This window comes from Equus asinus, chromosome 7 (genome assembly GCF_041296235.1).
Source record: "Equus asinus isolate D_3611 breed Donkey chromosome 7, EquAss-T2T_v2, whole genome shotgun sequence".
Taxonomy (NCBI): Eukaryota; Metazoa; Chordata; class Mammalia; order Perissodactyla; family Equidae; genus Equus; species Equus asinus.
The window spans coordinates 29,479,288-29,507,286 of NC_091796.1; the positions used below are offsets into that span (position 1 = coordinate 29,479,288).

The window sequence follows — 27,999 nt, forward strand, 5'->3', positions numbered from 1 at the left end:
GTCATTTTATAGGTGCACTCCTTCCCCCTTTGTGCCCACCCCCTACCCCCCTTCCCCTGAGATATTTTCTTTTTAAAAAAACTTTTAGTGCACAAGGCTAAAGAGCCATTTTGACTGTGTTCATCTTCCCACCACTGATTCTGTTTCAGTTATCTATTGCTATGTAACAAACAACATAAAACAAAGATTTATTATTTCTCATGATTCTATGGGTCAGTAATTTGAGCAGGGCTGGGCTGGGCAGCTCTTTTGTTCCCTGTTGTCAGCTGGAGTGACTCACTTAGCTGTATTCAACTGATAGCTGAATTGGAAGGTACAAGAAGGCTTTATTCTCATGTTTGGTATCTTGGTTCTCCTTCATGTGGTCTCTTTTTCTCCAAGGAAGAGAGTAATTAGTGATTGGTGGTACCTAGTCATTCAGAAGGCTAGCCTAAAGTTATTTATAGCATGATGGCTGGCTTTCCCAGAAAACAACAAAAGTGGAAGCTTCTAGTCTAGGCCTGGAATTGACACAAGAATTTGCCTCAGTTTATTAGTCAAAGAAAGTCACCATACCAGCCTCAGAGGAGATGAAATAGCCTTCACTTCTTCATGGAAGAAGCACACAGGGAAAGAGGATGGTGGCCATCCTTGGATGATGTCTAGCACAGACTGAATCTGTCTTCCAATTAACTGAATAGATTTGAGGCTCTGAGTAACTTGAGTGCCAAGACCAGGGCTTGCTCATCTTTGCATCTTCAATATCTTCCATGGTTCTGGTTCATACTGAACCAATCAGGTTTTGACAGAACCAAATGTGTGTGGGGTACGTGTGTGTGTGTGAATTTTAATTGGGAGTGGAGGGAAGGTGTTCCTAGGGGCTGAATGATTAATTCATTAATGAAGTGACCTGAAATAGAATACAGTTAGCTGTATGTGATTTATGACCCTGTGGGTAAGTGCTCCTGGACAGTGTGGATGCTGCAAGGTTCTCAACCCACATAAGGCAACAAGTATGGTCCTAAGATGTCAGGATGCCAGTGGGCCTCTGTGCTTTTCAGATAAAAGGGAGGAATTCCTGAGATGCTTTTTTTTTTTTTTTTATAAGTATCATTTTTTTTTTAAAGATTTTATTTTTTCCTTTTTCTCCCCAAAGCCCCCCAGTACATAGTTGTATATTCTTCGTTGTGGGTCCTTCTAGTTGTGGCATGTGGGACGCTGCCTCAGCGTGGTTTGATAAGCAGTGCCATGTCCGCGCCCAGGATTCGAACCAACGAAACACTGGGCCGCTTGCAGCGGAGCGCACGAACTTAACCACTCGGCCACGGGGCCAGCCCCTCCTGAGATGCTTTTGAAATCAGAATGTCTTGAAATCAGAATGTCTTTGCATATAGACACAGAGAGACTGAGGAAGTGTGTCTACATGCGCGCATACACACACACGCGCGCGTGGAGTTTTCTGCCTTAATTACAAGACAATGTTCCCTGGAGGTGGTGTCGAGACTCTATCTCAATAAGCAAACCTTCTTTCCTTGGAAAGAGCTATTGATTTGGCCACAAGAATAGCTTTCTAGGAGAGAAAGCTATGGGTGGTGGAGAAGAGTCATGAACTGTAGTCATTCACATTTGTACATCATTTCGCAGTTTTTCAAAGCACTTTCAAATATGTTACTGCACTTAATCCTCACAATCCTGTGATTCACATATGCTGTCTCCATTTTACAGTTGAAAAAACAGACTTAGAGACAACAAGTGACTTCTGGGTTAGACCTGAGCCTTGGGTTTCAGACACCAAATGTCATGTCCTTTCTATACCTTGGGTCTGTAGAAAAGACTAAGATTTATATTTCTTTTCTCTAAATGTTGTCTTATTCCTTCAAAAAAGTTGAATAGGTTAAGGTCTGAATTGGGCAATTTATGTAATTCTACTGCTACTGCTAGTTTTCATGGAAACCTTGTCTTCCTGTTTTTCTCTTAAGCTATTTTCTACAACTCACCAACATCATCTACAACATCTAAGGCATCTAAGTGGGTGTGCTGTTAAGATTTTTAAGATGGAAAACGAGATCAAGAGGTGACTTTACTCCTAATTAGCTCAAGTCTTGGATTTGCCAGTGTCATCTCATTAGCACAGAGGTGCCATCTAAAGACTCAGGATCCTATTGCTCAAAAGAACTTTGATAAATCTACCACTTCAGGCCAGAAAGCCAACCTTTCTTTTCTTGGGGGATTCTTAGGAAAAGATACTGAAAGAACTCAGCTCTGTCATTCACCAGCTGTGTGACCTTGGGCAAGACATGCCCCTCCCTGGGCCTTAGTTTCCCGACTTATAAAGTGAAGCCTTTGGCAGATCATCCTTGAGATTCTTGTAGCTTTTATTTTATGTTTATAACTTTCTATTGTTATCTAGCCAGTATCTATTATTCTGATTTTGAAGAATCTCCTTCCTGTCCAATTCCTCTTTCTTTAATTACACTTCCTCTATTTGTGTTCTGTATGGGGTCATGGGAATTTCACAGCAGCTCCTTCCTTGCCTATAAAGTGCCTGCTCCAGATTACCACAAAAGATTGAGAAAGTTAAAATCTGGCCCCCTTAGTCTGACCAATATGGCCATTGCAAACTTGTTCCAGTCTGCCTGTCCACAATGTATTTCTCTTCTCTCTTCTGCGCAAACTTTCTGTTGTTGCTCAGTCAGATATTCAACCCACCTCCCCGTCTTTATGGCTCAGTTCTCTAATATTATCCACCTGTGACTTTTAGATGACCTCTCAAGTTCACTCCCATGTCACTTCTCATCTGAAGCTCTAGTTTGGCCCCACTGCTTCCCATTTACTCGATTTTCTGGCTAGTTTCTTTATCTTTCCAAGTAGACTACAAGCTACTTGACTCAGATAACATGTGATTCTTCCCTCTGTGTCCCCACAGTGGCAAGTACAGTTAGTCTGGGTCTATCGATTGGTGGGGTTGTCTGATGGCATTAACCTACTGGTTAGAAGAGCCTGCCTCCCACTTAGGCACCAGAATTAGGAATGAACATTTCACTGCAGGGTCAAAGCATCCAGACAATGACTGCTGGCCATGTCACATACAGTTCTCTCAGATTACGCCAGCAAAGAGGAATTTTTATTCCCTTCAGCTGGACAGGGAATCTCAGTGACTATGAACCATGAGGGGTCACTGTTGGGAAGAGAATGGTTGTGCAGGCTAAGGTGTGCCACACCAAAGATCCTCTCTGTATAACCCAAATCCTTACAGCAACAACATTAGTTCATTTTCTCTGAAGCTGTCTCTCATGTGAAGAACATCTGGATAACTTATGCCTTCTTTCTTCATTTAACCAAGTAAAATTATGCTTTTATTGACCATTTAGCATTTTTGATTTTCCTTTTTGCTTACAATATCCTTTGAACTAGTGGATTGATTTTGATGAGACTTGTTGCAATATTAAACAGCCCCAAGATGCAGCTTGAATTCCATTGTGCCTCGGCAAACACCTAGAAACAAAATGGCTGCCACCAAGGATATAAAAAATGGCACATCTGTCATCAATTTGAATTTGTACAATTGTAAATTTGAAGTTGCTATTGCATTTGGTGTGTTCATTGGCCACAGTTCATCTAGGACACTATCAGAAAATACACTCCTGGTCTTAGGAGTCTCATCTAAAATGTGAAAATAATTATTCAGCAGATTTACAAACCACTAATTGAAATGCACAGCAAATGGGTCAGTTAAGTTTGTGAGCATTTTGAAATTATCATGGGTGATATAAGCCTATTTTTATCACTAGTGTTTAATAAAAGTCTTGGTCTGGGCCGAGGGTGTTGGCATATGTTCAGTGTAAGTCAAAGGAGTTAATAACTAGTAATAAAGGGAAATGGAATCAAGGAATATCTAAGCTGCATATCCTTAGGAAGCTTGGAAGTAGTAGGAGAAGGGACATTCCTCAAGACAAGCAGGGCGCCTACACCAGTGGTGCTGTACTCATTCATTTCAAGTCAATCCACTCGACCCTCCCTGGGAGAGGGAGCTGGGGAGATGGAGGCCAGGGCTGATCCCACGAGGTCCTTATTTGCTTATTTCTATGATTAACTGCAGGTTCTTCTGTTTGCCCCATTACTAAGAGAAACTGCATTTAAAGAACCGCTGGGTAGGTGGGAGGGAGAGTTTAAAGGACAGGCAGGGGCAGGAGGGGGCTAGCTTAGGTTTCCCCTGATAATAAGGAAGCTCTTCTCTCTCTCTCTCTCTTTTTCACATTGTCTCTCTCTCACACACACAGTCATCTGACAGGGGATTTCCAAATTATTCCATCTGTGGTGACCACATGTGGTCATAAGATGGGCAGAATGCTGTAAATCTGATTTAGTCCTACTAGAAATCTCACTAAATTCTGAAGAAACCTCTCCTTCAACCCCAAGTGCCAGGGTGGGAAAAAAGGGCAGAGGTCTCTCATCGCAAGGTTGGGCTTGGAGGGTGGGGCAAGGCAAAATGTGGGGAAAAGACTTCCAGCTTCAGGAGGCCGAGAAATGACATTAACCATACTGCATAGATGCCTGGTATTTTGCATGATTTAAGACACTTTACATTTATCTTCTAATTGGGTCATTGAAAACATCCCGTATGCTTGGGCTGGGTTCATTGCTCTCCATTTGAAAAACAGAAAATTCTGAAAGTCAGATGAATGAATCAGGTGGTTTGCCCAAATACACCTCATGGGTGGCAGTACTTGTACCAGACACTGATTCTTTGATGCTGTGCACTGCTCCAAGCCAGACAGCATGACCTTGTGGCATATGCTGCGGCTCTGGGAGTTCCTGGGAAACCAGATGGGGTAGCAGACGGAATCTGAGGCCACAATCTCTTCTTGGTTCTGCCACATATTTGGACAAGGGATTCACTGGCTCTCTCAGTTCAGGATTCTCCATCTGTTAATTGGTGGGGGTGAAGGGTGGGGGGCAGTCGCGCTCACCCTGTGACTCCCAGGGAAGGTGTAGGGATTCATGGGCACCCATTTCTGGGGTAGGCATGTTAATGCTTTCTCCTGTTTGATTCTGACAACAGCTCTTTGAAGTAAATATTACCCCTGTTTTATGTGTGAGGGACTGGAATGCAAAGAGGTTAAGTAACTTGCTCTAGGTATGAGGTTTGGTAAGTGGCAGAAGCTAGGATTCCAATCTAAGTCTTGTGCTATTTTCACTGTACACTGCACCTTCACGTGGGATAATGGCTATGGGAGCTCTTTGGATGTATGAAAACTTATGCTAATGTAAGAGGAAATGTAAGTATCTGAAGTCTGGAGCAGGTGGGGAGGGGGCCAGAGTGAGAGAGAGGACTCTGAGCTCTCTGATAATTATGGCAAAGCCAGACACAGCCCCTGACCTCCTCAGTCATCTGTCCCATCTATTTTGAATGTTCTAGACTTATTTACTTACCTAATTAATTTACTAAACAAATATTTACTGAGTCCCAACAATGGCCAGGCACTATGCTAAAACTGGAGTTTTGTAGGGAGACGGAGGAGTAGCAGACCACACAGTAGATGTGACAGGGTCTCTCAGGGACGAAAAACAGAACTGGAGAGATTTGGTACCTAGAAGCACAGAGTGCAAGGTAGGGCAGGTGGGGAGAGCTGAAGTCTAGAGAGGCAGGAATCGTCCCAGGAGATGTTTGAGAACAGGCAAAATGGCCAGAGCCAGGCACTTCCCATTGACTCTCAGGAACCAGCCTAGGCATCACCAGGGACATTTCAGTAGGTGAGACTGAAGACAGACAGAATCCATGCATGTGGATGCCAAGGGTCACCCAGCCTGTCCCTGAAGTGGCCATCGAAGAAAATGAGCTTTCTTGATGACTCTGGGAAGGGAGTGCCCTTGCCATCCTGAAGAACCAGCTAGAAAGCCAGTTGGATGGGCACCTTCCAATTTAGGAATGACTGGGGACCAGGCGAATGCCTTAGGAAAGAACCATGGGTAGTTGTTTGCCTGTCTTGGCCTATGAGCCGTGCTTCCCTCGCGTGTAGTACCTGCTCCAAGCTTTAGCAGCCCCTTTGTGAGATCCTGGCTGGGGCCCCAATCTCTCCAGCCTCACTGCAGTACAGGGCTCAGAGGGATGTACAGCTGGGGAGTCAGGGATTGCTAAACCTGGAGCCTGAAGGTGAGCACTGAGTGCCCCCACCTTGCTCTTCCTCGCTGGTTGCAGGAGTGTTCTTCTGGTCTCCCTACCAGACGTAGACTCCTTGAGGACAGGGGCTTTGTATTTTCCATGGTGACTCACACCAATCTGAGCACAGGGTGGGTGTTATTTGCTAGTTGATGGAATGCTAATTGGCACTGTTGTAGAACAACTGTTGTGGAGAGTCATAGGGAAAGGCACTCTGATTTCAGAATCATGGAATGCAGGAGCTGGCAGGGCCATGATGCATGCATCTCATTTTACAGATGGAGAGACTGAGGCCAGTGAAGGCAGGTGAGTCATTTAAGGGCTTAGCAGAATTAGGTCTACACCTGTGTGTTTTCGTTTCTAGACCTTCGTTTTTGCCACCAGGACATCACTTACCTACTCTCTAAGTGACCCCCAAGTTAAGAAGAATGACAGGCCAATGTTTCATATACTTCTATTCCCTGCTACTCTCCCATGGGCTGGATGAAGAAGTGAGTCTGTGTGCCTGTCTACCCTGGGTGATCAGGCTTCTCTGAGCTTCTTCAAGGTCTTGTCCAACCTTTCATCTCACTTGGGTTACAGCTAGACTGCTCCCACACTGGGTCAAGTACACATCCTTCTTAATGCCTTTGTCTTCTCTTCTTCTCACCCTATTCAAACCCTGCAGGGTCTTCAAGGCCAAGTTGACTTCAGAGCAATGCACTGTGATTCAACAGACATTTATTGAGGACCTCATGAACACAAGGCATTGTGTAGCTAGACACTTACCAGGGGTGTTGAGGACACAAAGTGAATAAAACACATCCTCTGTTCAAGGCTCTAGAGGAAGACAGATCTGTAAACAATCAAGACCCGTAGCCCAAGGCTGAGAGTTCTAGTCATAAGGATCACTTATTGAGCACCTATAAATTACCAGAGTCCATCCCAGGCACTTTATATTTGTTACTGCCAATCCTTCCAAGGCCAGGAAAGACATGTGTCAGATGCAGCCCAGTGTCCTCAAAAGAGCTCCAATTTTGTAATCAGTCCTGAGGCTAAATTCCAACTCCACCCCTTACAAATTATGTGGCTTTGGGCAAGATACTTAACTTCTCTGCATCTCTCATCTGCAAAATGAGGATAATAGGACTTTTTCATATGGTGGATGTGAGGATTAAATGATAAAATACGTACAAAGGGCCCAGTGTTGGGTAAGCACTTGACAAATGGGACCAGAGACCCAGATGCTCCAGGAAAAGAGGAGCAACATCCGCAAGGGAAGCCCTCAGCGGAGGTCCAGGCAACCTGCCATGGCAGGACAGAGGCAGCCATGGGTTGGAGCGGGTCACAGGCAGGATGCATCATTTGAGCCAGGTCTCTAAAGACAGGGAAGATTTGGTGGGGAAAGAGAAAGGTGGCCACTGAGGGGCTCTGGTGGCTGCTGCCCTGAGGGACCTGCTTTTGTGATGCTTCCCTATACTGCAGGGTGTCTGGGCCAGGTATCCAGACCCAGTATACTGTTGGAGGCTAGAGGGACTTTCTGGGCATTTCCTCCCTTTATTTATTTAATCCTTCCTCTAACTGAGTGTCAGCTACAATCCTCGCCAACTTGGAAAGTGGAGACCTCTCATTTCCCATTACCTTAGTGACTCATGTAGACCACAGCCTGCTGCAGACCATTGATGGGGTCCTGGTAAGATGCTTGGACTGCTCCTGACTTGAACTCTAAATAGCTTTTTGGCTGCACATGTGCAAAGCCATGGTCTGTTCTGCACTGGAATTTAGCAGTGATGGGAACCCCAAGCAATCCAGATTGTCTAAACCAGGTGTCTTTCTTTAGAAAGCTTCTCTGACTTCCATTGCCCAAGGCAATGGGGTGTAGCCATTTGGTTATATGATTTTCTGGTGACCCACACGTCAATGAGAACTGGGAAATCAGATGAGAGCCCGAGAAAAGCAAGCAAGCAAACAAAACTCCTCACTCAGCCGAACCACCACCAAAACAGCAGCAACAACAAACACACTGAAAAAATCAATAAATATTTGTGGTCTAGAATGAATGAAAGAATACATGAATGGAATTTCCTGAAGAAAGTCCTATTACCAAAACCATCCGTTTCTTTTAGAGGACGATGGACGACTAGGCTTGTTTCCTGGGAACTGTCAGTGTGGAATTAAGTGTGCTTGGTGGCATTTTCATTCTGGATAGTGAGTTATGTAGGACTGTTCCCGCCCCGAGGTCCCAGCCATCTCAAGTAGAATGAGAGACAAGGACTGAGGGATGCTGCCGGGAAGCTGTGCACCTAAGATGGCAGGGTTAAAACTCACCCTGGGCTGAAATGTTAAGGGCAGGCCTGCCAGGGCTACCTTCTCAAGTTTATCACTGCAAGCTAGACATTTCCTCATGGGCTCTGGTGTTTATGCTTCTAGGGCTTAGCTGCTTTGGATAACAAGACGAATGGTAAGAGATGCTTCCTTTTCATAGCATATCATACCCATAACATGATGCCAGCGTTCCTCCGGCTCTTTACATTTTGAAGGTGCTTTAGCATTCATACTCCCATGTGAAATCCACAATAACCCTATGAGGGGGATTGTTATCTCTGGTGATAAGATGTGCAAACTGAGGGTCAGAAAAGGTAAATAACTGCTTTAACATTACTCAGGGGAAAAACAGTCAAGGCAGGATCAGAACCCGCATCTCTTGGCTCCAGCCCAGCACTCTTTCCTCCATGACACGTGGCCCCCAAAGGAGACATGTGCTCAATGAGTGCATGAGATGCTTAAGGCCAGTTCCCCCATAGGGCTCTGGGTGAATGCTCTTGCTGTCTGGTGATGCTCCTCCCCCTCATTATCAGCACACTTACACTCCTCTCCTGTCTCCCTCAGCCTGAGTCCCCAGAATCACCTCACTGTTTGGTACAAATGCAAATTTGGGGCCCCAGGCCCAGAGATTCTGATTCTGTAGGAATCTATCTTTTTAACACACTCTCCCACTGATTCTGATGCATGTTAAACTTTGCAACTTGCTGGTTTAGGGGATACAATGAATTTTGAAAATCACTTGAGCCAGACATAATGTCACACGTAAATCTATTACCTTGAAAAGTACGTTAAAAAAAAAAAAAAGAAAAAGAAAAAGAAAAAAAGAAACAGGCTTCTTCTTCGGTGGTCATTTTCAAGGTTGCTATTCCTGCCTTCAACGGCCCCTCTCTTCTTTCCTGCTTCCCCCAATCTTCCAAGCTTTTCTGACCCTCTCCCTGCACTAGTCTCTGGTTCTTGAGCTGGGTCATACTTACCTCACTACGAAGTCACTGTGAGTCTGCCTTTGTGGTGCTCTGTCCCGAACCCTAGGCACTCTCTGAGGGTGAGTCTTCTGCATCCCCAAGAGTCCTTGACACAACACTGGAGACTAAAGAGATGCTTTAGCCATATTTTTGTAATGAGCCATTTAACTCTGTTGGACTCTGCCTAGCACTACTCCTTCCGTTGATGTGGACAATCCAGACACTGTTGCTGCAGAAGCAAAGCCCATCATCAAATAGGCATTGAGTCCTTACCAGTTGTAAAGCCCTGGCTAAAGTCTCAAAAACACTCTTAAAAAATATGGGGACTTAGACATAAGAGGTGTTGACGAGGATGTGGAGAGAAGGGAACCCTTGTGCACTGTTGGTGGGAATGTAACCGTGCAGCCACTATGGAAAACAGTATAGAGGATCTTCAGAAAGTTAAAAATGCAAGTATTGTATGATGCAGCAATTCGACTTCTGGGTATTTGTCCAAAGAAAACAAAACACTACTTTGACAAGATATACGCAACCTCGTGTTCATTGCAGCATTATTTACAATAGCCAAGATATGGAAACAACCTAAGCATCCACTGAAGGATAAATGGATAAAGAAGATGCTGTACATATATATACAATGCAATGTTATTCAGCCACAAAAAAAGAATGAAATCTTGTCATTTGTGACAACATGGATGGACCCTGGAGGCCTTATGGTAAGCGACATGAGTCAGACAGAGAAAGACAAATAGTGTATGATCTCACTTATAAGTGGCATCTTAGAAAAAAAAGAGGCAAACACACTTGAAAGCCAAGCTCATAGATACGGAGAACAGATTGGTGGTTGCCAGAAGTAGAGGGTGGTAGGTGGGAGAAGTGGGTGAAGGGGGTCAAAAAGACTCAACCTTTCTGTTATAAAATAAATAAGCCACGGGGATGTAATGTACAACATGGTGACTATAGTTAATAAAACTGTACTGTATATGTGAAAGTTGCTAAGAGTAGATCTTAAAAGTCCTCATCACAAAATAAAATTTTCTGTAACTATGCATACAGATGGATGTTAACTAGACTTATTGTGGTGATCAATTCACAATATACACAAATATTAAATTATTATGTTGTATACCTGAAACTAATATGATGTTATACATCAATAAAAAATATGGGGACTCAAAAATATGGGTGTACTACACATGATTGTTGATGGGCCACCTGATAAAGTACTGGGGTGATGGGAGGTGCAGGGTGTGGGTCCAGCCCACAGGTGGGTCTGTTGGTTGTAGACATCACTCTTGCTTGGGCCAGCTGTTCAGCTCCCAGAGGATCTGGGAGGAGAGGTGGGGAGAAGGAGCGGGCCCTCACAGCTGCTGGAAGAAGCACTCAAACATGGCGGCCTTACTCATGCAGGGCAAGAGAAAGTCGCCTTTTCAAATGAATGGAGCAGACCTCCTGCAATAGTCATAATTGTGGTAATAACAGTTTATATTTGCTGGGGCTTGGCCATTCACTAAAACTTTTCCCTAATATTTTCACAGTCACCTACAGATTAGGTAAATTGTTACTTCTGGGTTTAGGGGGGAGGAAATGGATGTTCCAAGAGATTAAGTGAATTGCCCTGGGTCAGACAGTTAGATACGTTAGAATCTAAATTTCCCTGATGCTGAAATGTCATGGTCTTCCCAGGATGCCACGTTGCTTCTTGCGTGCTGGGCCACACCTCTTTAGGACGTATACTCCCAGAAAAACACTTTTCTATAAAGATCTAACTCATTTTACATGCAGAGTTTTTTTGAGATATAATTGACCTGTAACATTATATTAGTTTCAGGTGTACAACATAATGATCTGATATTTGTATATCTTGCGAAATGATCACCACAATAAGTCTAGTTAACATGTGTCGCCGTACATAGTTGCACAATTTTTTTCTTGTGATGAGAACTTTCAAGATCTACTCTCTTAACACTTTCCAAATGTACAATACAGTATCATTAACTCCAGTCACCATGCTGTGTCACATCCCCGTGACATTTATTTTATAGCTGGAAGTTTGTACCCTTTGACCTCCTTCACCCATTTCACCCATGCAGAGTTTATTCCATAAATTTTGACCAAAAAGAATAGAAAGAAATGCTATTTTAAATACATTTAATCAATCATTTAAAACATGCTAACACAGCCTTTAGTACTATGTAAAAGCATTGTGCCAGGCACTGTGGGGCATATAGGGGTATGTTTAAGGCACGCCCCCTGACCCACAACCTGGACCACCTGTCACACTGGCTCTCTGTCACATGATCTGTCAACAATGGTGTGTAGTACGCTCATATTTTTGAAGAGAGTTTTTCTTTTCTTTTCTTTTTTTTTTTGTTTGAGGAAGATTAGCCCTGAGCTAACATCTGCTGCCAATCCTCCTTTTTTTGCTGAGGAGGACTGGCCCTGAGCTAACATCTGTGCCCATCTTCCTCCACTTTATATGTGGGACGCCTACCACAGCATGGCTTGCCAAGCGGTGCCATGTCTGCACCCGGGATCTGAACCGGCCAACCCCGGGCCGCCGAAGCAGAGCGTATGAACTCAACCGCTGCGCCACCAGGCCAGCCCCTGAAGACAGTTTTTGAGATTTCACTTGGGGCTTTACACCTAGTAGGGACTCAATTCCTATTTGATGATGGACTTGGGCTTCTACAGACAAACACATCTCGATTATCCACATTGATGGAGAGAGAAGTGCTAGGCAGAGTCCAGCAGGGCTGAATGACTCATTCTAACAGTATGGTTAAAGCATCTTTTTAGTCTCCATAGACATATCAAATATAGTTCCCACCATCTGGGAACTTAAACCATGTGGTGCGTACAAGGCATGTCAATCGGCCCAAAGAGCTCTAAGCATTCCACAGGTGTGATTTCCGGTGTGTGAAGGTGGCAGCAGCTGCCAGACCCTATCCATGTATGCAAAGGTCTGCTAAAGCCCAGAGGAGCTGGGTGAGTAGCTTGATGCCACTGCCAGGTATTTGGTGGCACCAATGTGTTCATTACTAGCTCAGGACTCCACCGGACTCAGTCTTCACTCAGAGACCTCACCTTAGTGTAGAACCCAAAGTGTTCTCTCAGCTGTAGGGCTTCCAGACCACAGGCCACTGAGGGCCAGTGGGTCCTGGAGCAAACCCCAATGTAGTGAGGTTTCTTTGAGCCTTTAGCTTAATTTCTTAGTCATTAGCCAGAAGATATGTGGCTTGGCATCTTTTCGATTGCCAAGTGCTCAGGTTGTGGTTTATAATCTCTCTTCTTCTTTGTCTTCATCTCTGTCTCTTTATCCCAATTAGTTCTCTGCCAGAGACTTCCCCAGCTAATGGCTAACAGTGAATTATGTGTCTTGGATTCCCCATGGGGGGCTAACGAGTGAGGTGTATGTGCCTGCATGTGCTCATGTGTGGGCATGCAGGTGTGGAAGTGGGAGAGGATGATCCAAGTTCAGAACTAACACTGGGGACTCTGTGAATGGGCAGATAATTTCCCCTGAGGGTCATGCCCAGCCTCAGAACATTCTATCTCCTACAAGAAGCAATCAAATGGAACTATGCCTGGTTCGAGGGTAACTAATCTGCAAGGGAGATTTTTTTTAGTCTGTGCCCCACCTCGCCTCTCTTCGCCTTCGTGGATTTCAATTCATTTATACATGGATTCAGTTGCTTGTTAGTGTGCTCTGCACTGCCTCCCTAAGGATATAACTCTGCAGATGGACGACATTTTTTACTTTCTTAATATTATTCTTGGCTTTTTGGAGAAGAGTTTTTAATGATTATTCCTCCTGGTATTATTTTAGTTTCCAATTACAATGTGGATATACTCTAGCACACTGCTATTTTGTAAATGGATGTATATGCTTATTGTTAATTGATTCCCCAAACAGGCCCCAAACGTTTGCATTTAGATTGTGTATTATATTACTTGCATGCCACTGGGCTGGCTCCCTGCCAGCTGGGGCTCTCCGTTTGCCAGAAGCACGGTGGACGCATCTCATTTTCCCTGACACCTGTGCAAACCAGCTTGCCTGCCCGTGGCTTTGCTCTCCTGAGAGAAGGAGAAAAGGTGGCACTCTGCTGAAGAGGTGTCCAACAACCCGAGATCCCTCTGCTTGCTCTTTTTTCTTAAGAAAAGGGCTAGAAAACAATTTCAGCTCTAGTCCTCTGGACTGTCCATCTTTTTTGTGAAAGCACAAAGGAAGGTGAGTTTTGGTCACAATGTCTTAATCCCCGACCATCAGTGACTGAGTTCAGACAGCATCAACTTGAACCACTCCCCTGGGGAGCTTCTCCTGGGGCCCCAGGAAGTTTGAGTTCCTTCCTCCGGTTTCTCACTGTTACTACTCAATCTCACCAGTTATAGGGCTGTTTTACTTGCTAATACATCTACTTCACCTCCACTCTGCAAACGTGGGCTGCGATCTTTTCTTTCCACCCCTAATCCTGGTGTCTAGAACTGTACTTGACAGTCGTTAAATAGATCCAATGAATGACAAATGACTAAGACAAATGCCATTGCAGAGGAGTTACCTTGGAATTTAACACTGGGTACATGCAAACAATGGATGTATAATTTTTTTAAAGGATTATTATAGACTTTTAAAAAAAATTTACAATATTTAATAAAATATGTAAGCTAAAGTGTGTAGCATGTGGTGAACAAGGATCCAGTTTGTATCAGCTGTGAAATGAGATGGAGCATCTCAAAGATGTCTCAGAAATGCTGTAGTCACCCAGAGCAGTGATCTCTGCTGTGGCGGGTGACAGCTCTTTTAAAGCATGGCATTGCAGTTGGGAAAATATGTTATACATCTTATTCCTTATGCTATATTATAGAGTAGAAAGCACATTAAACCTAGATGTTGTGTTCTTTATTATTATTATTATTATTATTATTTTAGAGTTAAGATATCCATTTGAAGATGTCAATGTTAAGATATGCTATTAATTTGGACGTTCAGTTCAACAATCTTCTACGACGATTACAACAAAGCACATCACTCTTATAGCAGCTGCCCTGTTGAGCAAGCAGCTTGTTCTCTAACTGTCCTCTGTTACCAGTGAACTATTTTTTGCACCCCTATGAACCTAAGTAATATTCCCTTCCAGGGAAAAGAGGGATTACAGTCTTCAGTAGAAAGCCCCAAATCCCAAAGATAGAATTTCAGGCATCAGTCAAAAGGCAAGAAATCTCTGAGAGGGAAGGTCAGGGTAGGGAGTTCCTCGAATTCCAGGATTTACCACTCCTAGCCAAGAACTGGTGGCCACCCTCACCTCCGGGCGAGACTGGCAGTGGCCATGATAAAGCTCGTCAAAGGAAGCTAATTCGGCAACTTGGAGAGCAGCACGCATGTTTGTGTAATGCTAGCCTGAGGTTTAATGCCACAATTAAAATAATAACAAACCCTCCTGCTGAGAAGCCTTTTGGCTACTCCAGACCCTTTAATTCCCATCAGAAAACAGCATGTCACTTCCAAGGGTTACCCACAACGGGGCTTGCTGTGGAGACCTAAAGGCATAATTATCTATTGGGAGAGGCAAGGCAGAGGTCAGTCTGGCTGGGGTGAGGGCCTGCCCTTTGTGCAGATATTGGAATGTCTCGGAAACCCAGCCAACCCAAATCAGCCTGGGCTGCCTCTCATGAGAAGTTCCTTTGGGAGGTCATTTTGTCTGCCCTGCTGCTGACTCAGGCGGCCTTCCCCCAGCTAACTAGAGTCAGATGAACTTGTGGGAAAAGTTCTGTCGTCACCATCAAGCCCACCAAATGGGGCTGGGCCCCAAGCCTACTGTGTCCTTTGGTGAGTTATCCACATGTCCCCAAATGGTAAATTCCAGGAGAGCAGGGACCTTGCCGATCTTGTTCACTCCTGTGTCCCTGTACCAGCTCATAGATAGCATGCAGTGAGGACTGTGGAGGGAAGGGACAGCCCTTCCTGTCTGTAACGTGTTCTCCCTTCTCTTCTAGATATGCCCATCTTTCAAGACTCGACTTGAATTCCACCCCTCTGCTCACAACAGCCTTTGCTGATCTCTTTCTTCTCAGAGCACGGTGTCCCTCACTGCCCTCAACACTCATTTAACCTCCGTGGTTAATCTCAGAGCTGTGTGAGCTCCTTGGAGCCACGGACTCTGTCTTATACATCTCCTGTTTTTACTTTACAGTGTCAAGCACGTCTTTTACATGACAGAAACTCAATAAACAGTAGAACCCATGGCCCTAGAGTGAGAAAGGACCTTTGGGATCAACTAGCCCAGTAGGTTTCTAATATTTTGTTTTTAAAAAGCAAACAGAACACTTTGTTCTTTTCAAATGAACCATTATAGAGTCTCCTCCCCTGTGTAAAACAGATAAGCAGTGAATATAAAGGGTTAGAAATCCCATCTCTTATCTTTCTTTCCCCCACTCTGGTCCCGGAGGCAGTGTCTGAAAAATCACCGATCTGTTCAGATTCTCACGGATCTGTTCAGACTCTACATTTTACAAATGAAGATGCTGAGGGCCAGAGAAATAAAGTGACCTCACCCGGTTCACACTTATCTTAGTGATAAATTTGGGAGGAGAACCAAGTTCTCCAAAGTATTGCCCAAGTGACCTTTCTGTTTTACGATACTGCCTGACTTTTGGCTGAAAGAAAAAGGAAGGAAGAAAGGAAAGTAGCGGGGAGAGAAAAGGGAAATAAAGAAAAAAAGGGAAATTCAATATATTTTGGATGAGTTTAATTTAGTGTTCTCCTCTCAGACCCCAGCATCAACACAGCCTTCTATTTGGTATGGTGGGCCTCCTGCATCCCCCAAAAGTCCAGATACTAGGTTTTATAAAGAGAATCTTCAAAAAGGGCATTTAAGGGAAAATATCAATGATTAATTTCAATTACTTATTAAGATTTCACCCTGCCTGTCAACTTTGAATTTTTACAACGGGGAATCCCTTCCTACTGTTACCAGGGTAACTTTGGTGTGCGAGGCTGCTCATCCTTAGATAACTTAAAAGAGAGGAATGTAGAGCACGCCCTGCTTCATTTCCAAGAACAGTCTGTCTGAAATCCTCCTTTCTTTTGGTCCTGTTTCCTACGATGTGCTGTTTTTCTAGCCCAGTGATCTCACCCAGTGCGCTCTCGGGCCCCATGTGTCCGCCATCAATGGCGGGATGTTCCTGCGTAGTTTCTTCCTCGACACCCCTTCTTGATTCTGCTTATTCTCCATTTCACAGTCTACTTCATGAGGAAACAGAGGTGCAGAAAGATTAGAGGACCCTCACAAGGCCAACCTGGCTAGTTAGTATTAATCAAGCCTAGTACCCAGGTCTTTGGAAAGCAAATTTACACTCTTTTTACACTATCCATAATCACTCCTTAAACTTCATTTTAACTCAGTGATGCTACAGTCAGACTGTTAAGGCAGTTACTTTAAACCCATAATACCCAGAATCTCTAGTTGTATTAAGAGCACTTGAAAACTCTTCCACGTTCAATTAATCATTCATTCATTGAACAAATATTTATTGAGAAATTCTTAGTGCCACACTCTGTTGTGGTGCTGGGCACACACCACATGGTAACTTAACACATCTGTGAATGGAGTGCTAACCCTGTTTGGTCAACATGTTCCCCTCAACCTACCCCAGGAGAAAGCTGTAATGATGCTGAATGGGGTTCTTATTGCTTTCTTATTGAGTTTCAAGAGAATCACTGAATCTGCTACTTGCATTTCTATTTTTGATAAATTGGGGAACAAAGGAAAGAAGGTAGCTGTGATGGGTAGGAATAAATCCATTGATTAATATATCAATTAACATGTTAATGGATATTAATGGATATGTTAGTAGCTACCTCAGCGCCCTGTAAGCAATAGGGAATTTGCAGTAATTACTTTATGTATGTTTTCCCACCTAAACCTTGAGGGCATGGGTTGGGCTTTATTCATCTTTGTATCTCTTATAGAATCTAGCCTTGCACATCATAGATACTCAATAAAATTTGCTGACTGACTGGTACACTTCCCAACATCACCATTTGCTCAACAAGTAATATAGGTCAGGTCCACCTTAGAGCTCTCATCTAAGGCATCTATAGCACTTTTCTAGCAAGGCCGAATTTACATTTTATTAGAATAGATGTCTACTTCCATGGTATCATCCTCGGGGAATTCTTTTTCATCTTTTTCATCTGTGGTTGATGCTATTAGTCTGATTAGGACCAACTTTTTAGCAGAAACTAGGAGCTATAAGGTAGAAAGGGTAGGCTACCTACCCAGGGAGGGACACAAAGGGTTACAGTTTCTCAGCACTCCAGGCAGACCACTGTGTGTGTTGGGTAGAGAAGGGGGTTGGAGATGTTCTCTTAGTCTGTGGGGTCCTCATGGAAGTTGAGTCCATCCTCAGTTGGTCAAAGGAGAAACTTTTTCCATCCTGAGTCTGAGTAGGTACAGTGAGAATGGCACAGACCAGATGAGTATCTCATTTTTTCAGACAACTCCCGAGGTACACCTTTGTGTCCCTACTATTTACAGGGCCACAGTCTTGAGGGTGCAGACATGACTCTTATGAAGAATGCTCAGACATCTAGGGCCAGTCAATATAGCCCCAAGTCATCCAGCAATTCTTTACATATATATATAGGTAAGATCTAAACTCTTTTACTCTTCAACCTTTGCATTTGGGGATAAATTCAAACTACCGTTACTATAATTAAATGTATCATAGTTAACTTTGTATCTGAGTCCTATAGGCCCCAACTAATTTAGAGGATGGTGTTGTAACTCAAAGCAAGGCAGTATCCTTACACAATGGTATTACAAAATGTGCTCTGTCCTTGGTATACATCCTCCCTATGGCCCCTCCCCCATGTTATTAATGCAATGATGTTGGAAATTTCTTTATCAGAGAGTTAACGATAAGGCTTAACGTGAAATTTCTGCTGGGAAAGAGAACATAATGATTTATTTTGGGGGATAAATGACAAGTTTGAAAGTTTTTCCAAGAGCAGGTTTTGACCCAGAAACACACAGAGAGAGTTAGAAGTCAAGGTTGGGGGTGGTATATAAGATCAGGATGCGCCCCATATGGTGTTTGTAATGGAGATCATGTGTTTGCTAAAGTTGGCCCCACTGACCGCTACAGTACTCCTATGATATCACTCTGTGGAAATTAATAGAAGAAACCTGGACCAAATTGGAGTTGGGAAGGCCTGCAGGGGGAGCTCTCACGTTCTGTCATACATGTCAATTACTCCAAACAGGAAGAGAGTAAGCTTGGTATCCTGCAGGAAGTACAACCATTTTATTATTGAAGGAAAACCTGTCTCCCCTCCTGGCCAACAGCCCAGCCAATGAGAAGTGCTGTAGCTCAGCCAATGAGAAGCCGTTACCATCCTGAACTGTTCTTTCCTCCAACAGACTTTCGTTTAGAACAGCCCCTCCCTACTCCCCGTTGCTCTATAAAAGCAAGCACCTCCCTTTGGCTCTCCGAATTTGCCTATGGTTTGCACGTCCCTAATTGCAATTCTTTGCTGATCCCGAATAAACTCATTTTTGCTGGAGAGATAACTGGCTGTCTATTTGTTTAAGGTCAACAACTCTCAGGATATCGCTTCACTGAGGTTGTGGTGCAGCCACAGAATAGTGTAGCCATCATTGGTCACCTCTCTGACTGGGCACCACGCAGACTAATGGTAAGTTTCCAGGACCTATCCACACTGAAGCTTGGTCAGCAGAGACCCTCAAAGAAGCACCTGCTCGGATCACCGCCCAGAGTAGAAAAACCATTGGTAATGGATTTACCTAAAAGTTACGGACAGAAAAGTACTTGAAAGCATTCTGAACTAGACACAGCCTTCACTGTTGAGAAATGATGTCTGGGAATTCCACTCAGCCCTCCCCACCCTTCCAGCCCACCACCCACTCCAGTAATGGCCTTGTGATCTCATCCTCTGAGACAAACTCTGAAGGCAGAGTGAGCCTGATGTATGTAAATCTTGTGCCTGAGCCAGACTCTCCCAGAGAGGCTGCCCTGAAGAAAATCTATTGCCCTAATCAATTACCAAACTTCCAAATGAAATAGATGGTTCTCTCTTGCTGGAAGACTATCAAGCCGTCATTTTTCTTGGTAATGAGCAATAGTGCAGAGGGGGAATTGCACTTTCTCCGTGGCACTGGACGAAGGGTTCCAGTAAGCAGGGCCTGGCGAGGAAAGCTGGGAGTTACCTGCCAAAATGATGGAAAGGTATCTGGAAACCTCTCTCACTCCTAAACTGCACTCCAGCAAATTTCTCTTGACTGTTTAGTATGGATCAGGCAGTTTGCTGGGTGTTGGAGGTGTAAAACTGAAAAAGGACCCTTTCTCATCTGACTTTGCTTCCCTGTTCTCCACTCCTTCCATGCTTGTCCAGTTCACCCCAATTCCTGAGCTACACCTGACGAGGAAAAGAACTCATTTGGGAGCCTCACCTTCAACATCTGATGGGGACTGGAATTAGTCTGTTGCCCAGGACGCTCCATGGGCCTGGTATATAGTCTCTAAACATTGCTCTTTCCCCTGAAATGTGCTCCCATACATGCATCCAGGCTCCTGCCTCAAATTACCTTTCTAACCTTCTAATTCCCTTTGGGCTTGGAACAACATCTCAAACTTAATATACTAGACTGGGCTCTTGCTAGGCTCCTTCCCTATGAGCTGAGAGCCCATTTTTCTACCTCCTTCTTCCTATGAGGCTTTGCCATGAATAGACTGATGACTCAGTGCCTTGATGCCACAGCCTACCTGTCTTCAAATACTATGCATACCCTGGGCATTTCCCATGGTGTCGCTTTGTCTACCAAAGTGAACCCTTGATATAGTAATGGAGGTCTGACCCTTGTGTGATGTCATCAAGCCCCTTGAGATCTGTATTCATCTTCCAGGCAGTGCTTTTTATTGGAGAGTCTTTCAAGGGGCCAGTACTTGCCACAAATAAGAGAATTTTTATTGGGAGAATATGGTACACTTGGATCAGACTCCCTTTCCTTTCCCACCTAGTTCCAACTTCCTTCTTCCCCAACCACACATGTCTAAGATCGCAGCTTGTCCTGCAAGCTCCTCCTGGTTATGGCACTCACCCACTTGGGGTTCACCTTCTGGTTGGAGAGACAGCTAGATATCTAACTGATAAATATGAACCACTGTGATCAGGCAATAGTAGAAATGTATATAAAGGACCCTGGGAGCAAGCACAGGAGGGAGTTACTTATTCCACTTGGAGTAGGACGTGGGACCAGGGACGTCCTGAAGAAATATTTGACGTGAACCTTAAAAGAGGGTAGGAGTTGATATGGTGGACAATGATCTTCTAGGGAAAAGTTACCTGGAAAGGATCCACCACTATGAGTGACATATGAGAGTCTGAAAAATGATTTTTAAACTGCTATATAAATCCTAGAGTTTCAGAGAGCTACTGCCCCAAATATACTTCTTGCTCCACAGAAGCTATATCCTTGTTGAAAAAAGTTCTTCACGCAGCAAACAAAGAAGAATGCAAAGTTCTACATAATGAAGTGCTACTTTGGATATGAACAAGTGCCAGGATGTGTCAGGTGCCAGACTGGCCCAGGTAATGTCCCCTGCAGAAGGCTAGGAGAAAGAGCGAGGCTGCTGGCTTGGAGTGACTCAGCAAACAATTAAAGGGGAGTTAAAACATGAGCCAGGAATAGGGACCTTTCTGCTGTCTGTAAGATCCTATGGTGTGGGGGGCTGTCTTCTGGGCCTCTTCCCTGCAGAGGACTCTATTGGATTTCCAGGAGACAAGGGGGAAAAAAAAGAAGTCTCGTTAAAAATAACAGGCCTTGGTGTGCAGGTGTGTGTCCAGAGAAATTTCTAACGCTGCTGCCATCTCTGAGCACTGGCTGGTGGAGAAGTGTCCTGAATTCAAAGTGGGGGGAATGGCCTTTGCAAATGCCAGCTGGAAATTCTGCTGTGCTGTACAAGGAGGATGAGAATGAGCTAGTGAGCTGTCATCTTTCTGAATAAGTTTCTTCTTTGGCTTCAGGAGATCATCTGCCTGTTCTGAGAAGGGCTTTGGGCATCTCCATGTCTGTCTCTTGGTGGGGCAGACACCTGAGGGTGGGGAGCATGGCTGAATGCCTCTTCATTCTGCAGCTGGTTGGAGCACTAGCCTGGGTCACTTTCTGGAGGCAGGACCCTGACCAGCATGCAAAAGGGAATGTGACATTGTGATATTCCATGAAAGAGTGGGTCAGGCTGTTCTCCTGTGGGCAAGGCAACCTGCTTTTGCACTCCATTGGTGGTGAGGTCTGGGGTCATGGGGCAGCTCCCTGCCTCCACTGGCAAGAGCAACATGAAGCGGCCTGGGAGTGTGAGAGAGCTTGGGTCTCAGTTCCATACTCCTCCTTATTTTCCTCTAAGCCTATACTAAGTACAGTAGGGGGAGCACTAGATAAATCTTTGGGATCAGGATTCAAATTCCAACTTGATGAGTTGCATGATGTTAAGGAGTTTACTTAATCTCACTAAGACTCATTTTTTTGCTCTATAACATAGGAATTTTTATACTACTGTAAAATGCAGACCTGTGTATGTTTCAATGTGAGAATAATTGTAAACAACACTTGATGTTCTATAAGAAGCCTTCAGAAACGCTCTCTTCCATGCTCCCTAATTTTACAGATAAAAACTCTGAGGCACAGAGACGTTAAGTGCCTCACCCAAAGTCACCCATCAACAACAGGAGTGGGGCAGGGACCTTGGAAATATAGCGAGGAAGTGGGGGAGAAATGTTCTGGGTTCAGCTCTGCTCCCAACTAACTGTGAAATTTTGGACAACCTTGCCTTCCAGGCATCAGGTTCCTTCTTTGTTAAGCAAAGGATGGGGCTGGTCCTCTCTAAGGCCCCCTCCATCTTGACATTGAAGGAGCATTGCTCATTCCTCTGTGCAGCAGAGGCTCAGCCCATGACCCATAATGCCCTGAGTTCCAGGAGAAGCAACTACGTGGGATCCGGAGTCAGACACCTCTACAAAGAGAATGTGTCTCAATGGAACTTCTCAAAGGCTTTAGGCTCTGACATCTTCTATGAGAACAATCCAAGGGAGGCAGGGGTGAGGGCCCAGAATGCAGAGGAGTGGCCGTTAGAGCAACAGATTGCCAGCTTTCCTTGTCTTAACTTTTCCATTCTGTGTAATTTATTTTTCCTTCTCTGTCCCCTCAATGACCTGAAATGCAGTCACAACCTTATCTTGGCTTTCCTGTAAATGTTCTTTTCTCTTTTTTTAAACCTTGATCTCCTCCATGCTAATAAATTAGAACTGGGGCTTACTGTGACCAGCATAGTGGGTTTCCCTGAAAAAATATAGTCGTGTGTATGTAACAGAAAGAGATAGAGATTGAGAGACAAAAAGAGAGAAAGAGTGAAGAAGAAAAACACAGAAAGGAAACTTGTGGAAAATTTGAGAGAGAGACAGATGAGCAGGTATTGACAGCTTGAAAGATAGAGAGAGAGATGGGGAGGACATGACAGAGATGAATTTAGGCAGAGATGGGGAGATGGTCCATCTCCTCTTTGTGTCTCTGTCTACTAAGAGGGATGCAATGGACACTGCCAACTCCACAGATGAAACGGGTAATACTGGGGCAGGTATTCCATGAAGGGGCAGGTGGAGTCTTCATTTTCTTTCTATTTCTTCTATTTCTTGTTTTTTTTTTTTTTTAAAAGAGATTGCAAGAGCACTGGCTATACTGGAGGCTCCAGGATAGAGTCAAGACTATCTGCAGTCCCAAAGCCAAGGCCAAGGGTCCTCCATCCTAGCATTTGGCCTTGGATGGATCTGAAGGCAATGATTTTGAGGATGCTGGCATTGCTACCCATGAAATGAACTCAAAGGTCATGTGTGATCCCCAAAATATCTTCACATTTTGTGAATCTGTTTGCATTTACGTGTTTATGTCTTGTTTCTACAAACAGATGGTAAACTTCTTGAGGATAGGCATTTTTGTGTGAGCATAATGCCTTGAACCTAATAGGCCCTAATGAAGTCTTGTTGAATTACTAGGCCTGTACCTTCAGATAGCTTTCAATGGTCCATATGAATGGACAGATGCCAGAAGGTTGGAGGGAGAGTCGCCAAATAAACACTGGCTATTTCTAGAGGAAAACTCTACAGATGGTTAGGCACCTATGAGTGGGCTGGAAGCAAAGAAAAGATGGAGGCCCTGCCTTTGAGGAACTTAGGACCCTCTCCCAAAGCCTGAGAGAGAGAGAGAAAACTCACACCAAGAACATAGATTAAGGCTGGCTTGTCAACAGGTCAACATAGGAAGACTCGGGAGGTCAGCCCCAGCTCAGAACAGAAGATCTACCCAAATCAATTTTCCAGAGAGCTGAAATGCCTCTGTTGACCGTGTTGGATGATGGTGTTTCTGGAAAACATTCCAGTCTTACCTCTGAGAAAAGCAGGGTACAGTGAACCTGTTTTAAGCCTGTCTTGTAGGTTCAGAGTGGGACCTGGAAGGCTCTTGTTTGTGCAGGAATATTTGCCCCTGTGCCCGATGGTCCCAGATGGCCATGTTTTTCAAATCAATCATTCCTCTTGCATTTTCTTACTGTTCCTATCTGTTCCTATTTGTTGCATATTTCTGCTTCCTTATTTTATATATACTCAGACAAGGGAGAGCTAAGGGGAAGCTCGTTCCTGTCAGCTAGCCAACTTTTATTCATTTCTCAGGTAGCTTAAAATCATTTCTTCTGGGAAGATTTCCAAGCCTCCCAAACTGAGGTGGGACTCAGTTTGAGGTACCCCTTGTGTACATTCTTGACTAAAATACCTACCACCCTGAATATAGTGACATGCCAATGATCTACCTGCGACATATAATTGCACATTCACTGAGGGCAGAGGTTGTGCTCACCACAGCCCCGGACACTGCTGGGTGCACAATGAGTGTTCAATATATGTTTGCTTAATGCATGGATGTGTGGGAACTGAGGGGCAGCCCAATCTCTCCCACAGAGAAAAGTATGTGCCTTGGTGCTAGCACCTTATCTGTGGGGAAGAGAGTACCAAAGGCTGACTTCTGGGTGAGTGGAGATGTGGTGCTCCTGCAGTCCTTTCTGGCCCACTTCCTCACTGTCACCCACCCATCCAACCTCCTCACACTCGCTGCTCTATGCCTCGTCTCTAGTGCTCTCTCTGCTCCTCTCCTTCACCAATCTGTCCTAGAGCTCAGAGACTGCTTCCTCTGTGGGGCCTTCCCTGACTCTACTGCACTTGAACTTCCCTCTCCTCTGATCCATGATGGCCTTTTTAGTCTCCTTTTCACAGTGGGCACTTGGGCTTACAATGTCATCTTCCTGTGTAGTTATAACCTTTCTTTCTTACACAAACATGCAATGTTAGAGCTACAAGGGATCGTAGATACATTCTCCTGTCTGCCTCCTTCAATGTGCAGGCTAGGATATTGAGGCCCAGGGGGCTTAGGTGACCTTCACCGGGGGATGCAGCAGATCAGAGAAGAAAAGTCAGGTCCCTAGCTTCAAGTCCAGGGCCGATTCCAATTCCCCCTCATTCTTAGAATTTTATACAGTATGCCACCCTAGGCCAGGTCTGCTTTAATAAATTACCACAAACTTGATACCTTAAAACAACAAGAATTTATTCTCTCACAGTTCTAGAGGCTAGAAGTTCAAAGTCAAGATGTTGGCAAGGTCACGCTCCCTCTGGAGGCGTAGGGAAGAATCTTCTCTTGCCTCTGCCAGCACCTGATGGTTCCTGGCATTCTTCTGTTTGTGGCAGCCTAACTCCAAACCTCTGCCTCTGTCTTCACATGAGCTTTGTCTCTGTCTGTCATCCCTTTTTCTGTCTCCTCCATCATTGGATTTAGGACCCACTCTAGTCCAGATGGTTTCAGCTCCGAATCTTTACCTTATTTACATCTGCAAAGACCTTTATTCCAAATAAGTTCACATTCTAAGGTTTTGGGTGGACATATCTTTGGGGAACCACCATTCAACCCACTAGAGCTCGAAATACAGCAAAAACACAGTAGTACATGCTCATTCTTGACGGATGGTAGCACTGCTGAGTGTATAACCAGGCCAGTTAGCCAACTATAGGAAGGTTCTGTGGAGGTTATTAGGTTTTTGTTTTGTTTTTCAGGAAGATTAGCCCTGAGCTAACATCTGCTGCCAATCCTCCTCTTTTTGCTGAGGAAGACTGGCCCTGAGCTAATATCAGTGCCCATCTTCCTCTACTTTATACGTGGGATGCCTACCACAGCATAGCTTGCCAAGTGGTGCCATGTCTGCACCCAGGATCCGAACCGGTGAACCCCAGGCTGCCAAAGCGGAATGTGCACACTTAACCACTGCACCACCGGGCTGGCCCAGGTGATTGGGGTTTTGATGAAGAGAAGAACCATGAGTTTTCTGGGTGAGGGGCAAGGTGTCAGAGGCTAGTGGGGACAAGGCTTGTGGGAGACTTGAGGATGGTGGCTTCAGCTAGTGTGTGAGTCAGAGCTGCAAGGAGCACTGGTTGGGCCCAGTGGTGGGAGAGGTCCTGCCATAGTCTGGGCTCCTGCTTCACATCAGGCTGATGAACTGTCCTTTGTTGAGAGTGTGAAGAGGTAGGTTTCTCTTCCCCAAACCTCCATTTTCCCAGGAAGGTGATTTTCTGTTCTCAGCTTGGCTCTCCCCACCCCCAATTCTGCTAAGAGAAGCCTAGCAGAGAACAGACTGGGGTGAAGGCAAGTGGCCCTGTCACATGTCCCAGTCGGCTACTTGAGAAGAAAATGAGAGAGGAGGCAAAGCTAGGCTCTGCGTTCTGCCTCCTGTGAAACACGTAGGCGGGTCTGTACACAAACAGCGGCTCATACAAATAAACCAAACCTGGCCAAAAATAACAGAGAAGGCAACAGATGCTTCCAATTAAAATGTCAGCATCTCCCAAGAAGACGAGTTCTCACGTGGTATGGGTGCTCGGGGGCCGAGGACTACTGGAAGGGACCACATATGGAAATCTGTTTGCATTATACCAGGTCCCAGATGCCACATAAGACACCGGCCTGACCTTGCAATTAACACATTGTCTGTTTCTAGGGTGTGGTATACGGATGCAGGGAAAACTCAGAAAGTTGTGAAACAGAACGATTGTTCCCACTGAGTCCTATAGGAAGTGGGGGACTCAGGAGCATTCTCGGGGAGTATTACCCTGGGAGCTTCCTCACTTCATCGTCTTTCCTCTTCACCTCCAGTTTCTCTTATTCTTCAACGTTGTGATAAAAGGAAAATCAGTTTCCAGTAATAACAGGCAGTCTTAGCTGTTCTCCTAAATCCTTAATCAAATCATTCCAATCAAATTGGCTTTGCTGTTTGTCGCTGGTAGATTCTCTTCCGCTGTCCTCCCAGGGTGGGTTTGTTTTGTTTTTCCCCAGACTCTCTTCCTAGCCCCAGATGGGGAATTACTCAGGAAACCAATCAAAGAGGCAAGGGAACAAAATGGCAGAGGAGTAGAAAGGAAACCAACATTGCTGTTTCCAAAATTTCACCGTCTCCTCCAACCAACAGGGATAGTGTATTTGAAAGGGTGCCTTATTCGGATAAATGAATCTCCTTCTTGTCCTAATTAATTTTATTATCATCACTATTATCATAAAGTCCACATTTTATAGCAAAAAATCCAACTAGAGTAATGTCCACAGACAGGAAGAACAATGGGGAAATTAATGAACTGAACCCTCATTTGCGTTTCTGTAGGGAAAGATGATAATTTGTTGGTTTTAATATGCTCCTGGATCAAGTTGCTATCCTAGGCCAGAACTGCTAGACATGAGTACCCACTGGATAATGAAAGATGTGAAATGAACTCAATACACATTTTCATTTCTTCATGGTCACTATTACTAACCAGATAAGAGAAAGGTCGAATTGCATAAAACAAACAAATGATTAGTTTTGACAACAGAAGCTTAAACAGGATGTTAATTAGCAGCCATAGAGATGGGAAGGCCCAGGATGGGAACAATTATGCAGACAAACCCACAGTATGGCTACAATGTGCCAGGGTCCCATCCCTCACCATATGGCTGCAGTCTGGCGAATGGAGCGTTGGCAATTCATTACCATATCGCTTGGAACTCAGGAGCGGATGGTTTATGATTAGCCAATTCATTATGCTATCCTTGGTACCCCAAGGGGACCCTGAGGGCTTGCCTCCCCCGTTGTGTTATTTTAAGGACATATGACAGGGAAGGAACAGCCCTCCCTTCCCCAGCTGCCCCAAAGTACTGTTTGCTGGAAAGTTTGCTGGAATAGAGATAGAATCTTTCAAAAGAAAATAAACAGGCAAAAAATCCCCACAGTCATGAACTGTAGCCACAGCTGGAACCATTGGAACATTCCAGGAGATAAAAACAAAGATTGCCTCCTCTTTCCCTTCCATCCTACTGAGGACACATCAGCCAACCTTGCGAGCACACTTGAGCTATGGCAAGAGTGTGATCAGAGAGAAATAAGGACTGAAGACCATTAAACCAGGATACAGGAAACCATGGCTCTCAAAGGGGCTCTATTACTAACTAACTTTGG

At 44.6% G+C, this 27,999-nt stretch overlaps 1 protein-coding gene and 1 long non-coding RNA gene across 9 annotated transcripts in view; one reads left to right on the forward strand and one right to left on the reverse strand.

The window, feature by feature from the left end:
- SLC14A2 (solute carrier family 14 member 2) overlaps positions 1 to 27,999 on the reverse strand; it is a 442,098-nt gene that overhangs the window by 149,075 nt on the left and 265,024 nt on the right. The gene's annotated exons all lie outside the window — the stretch shown is intronic.
- Positions 64 to 27,999, forward strand: part of LOC139045650 (uncharacterized) — a 45,274-nt gene continuing 17,338 nt past the window's right edge. The window contains exon 1 of the long non-coding RNA XR_011504436.1: positions 64 to 27,999. This is a non-coding gene — a long non-coding RNA (uncharacterized lncRNA).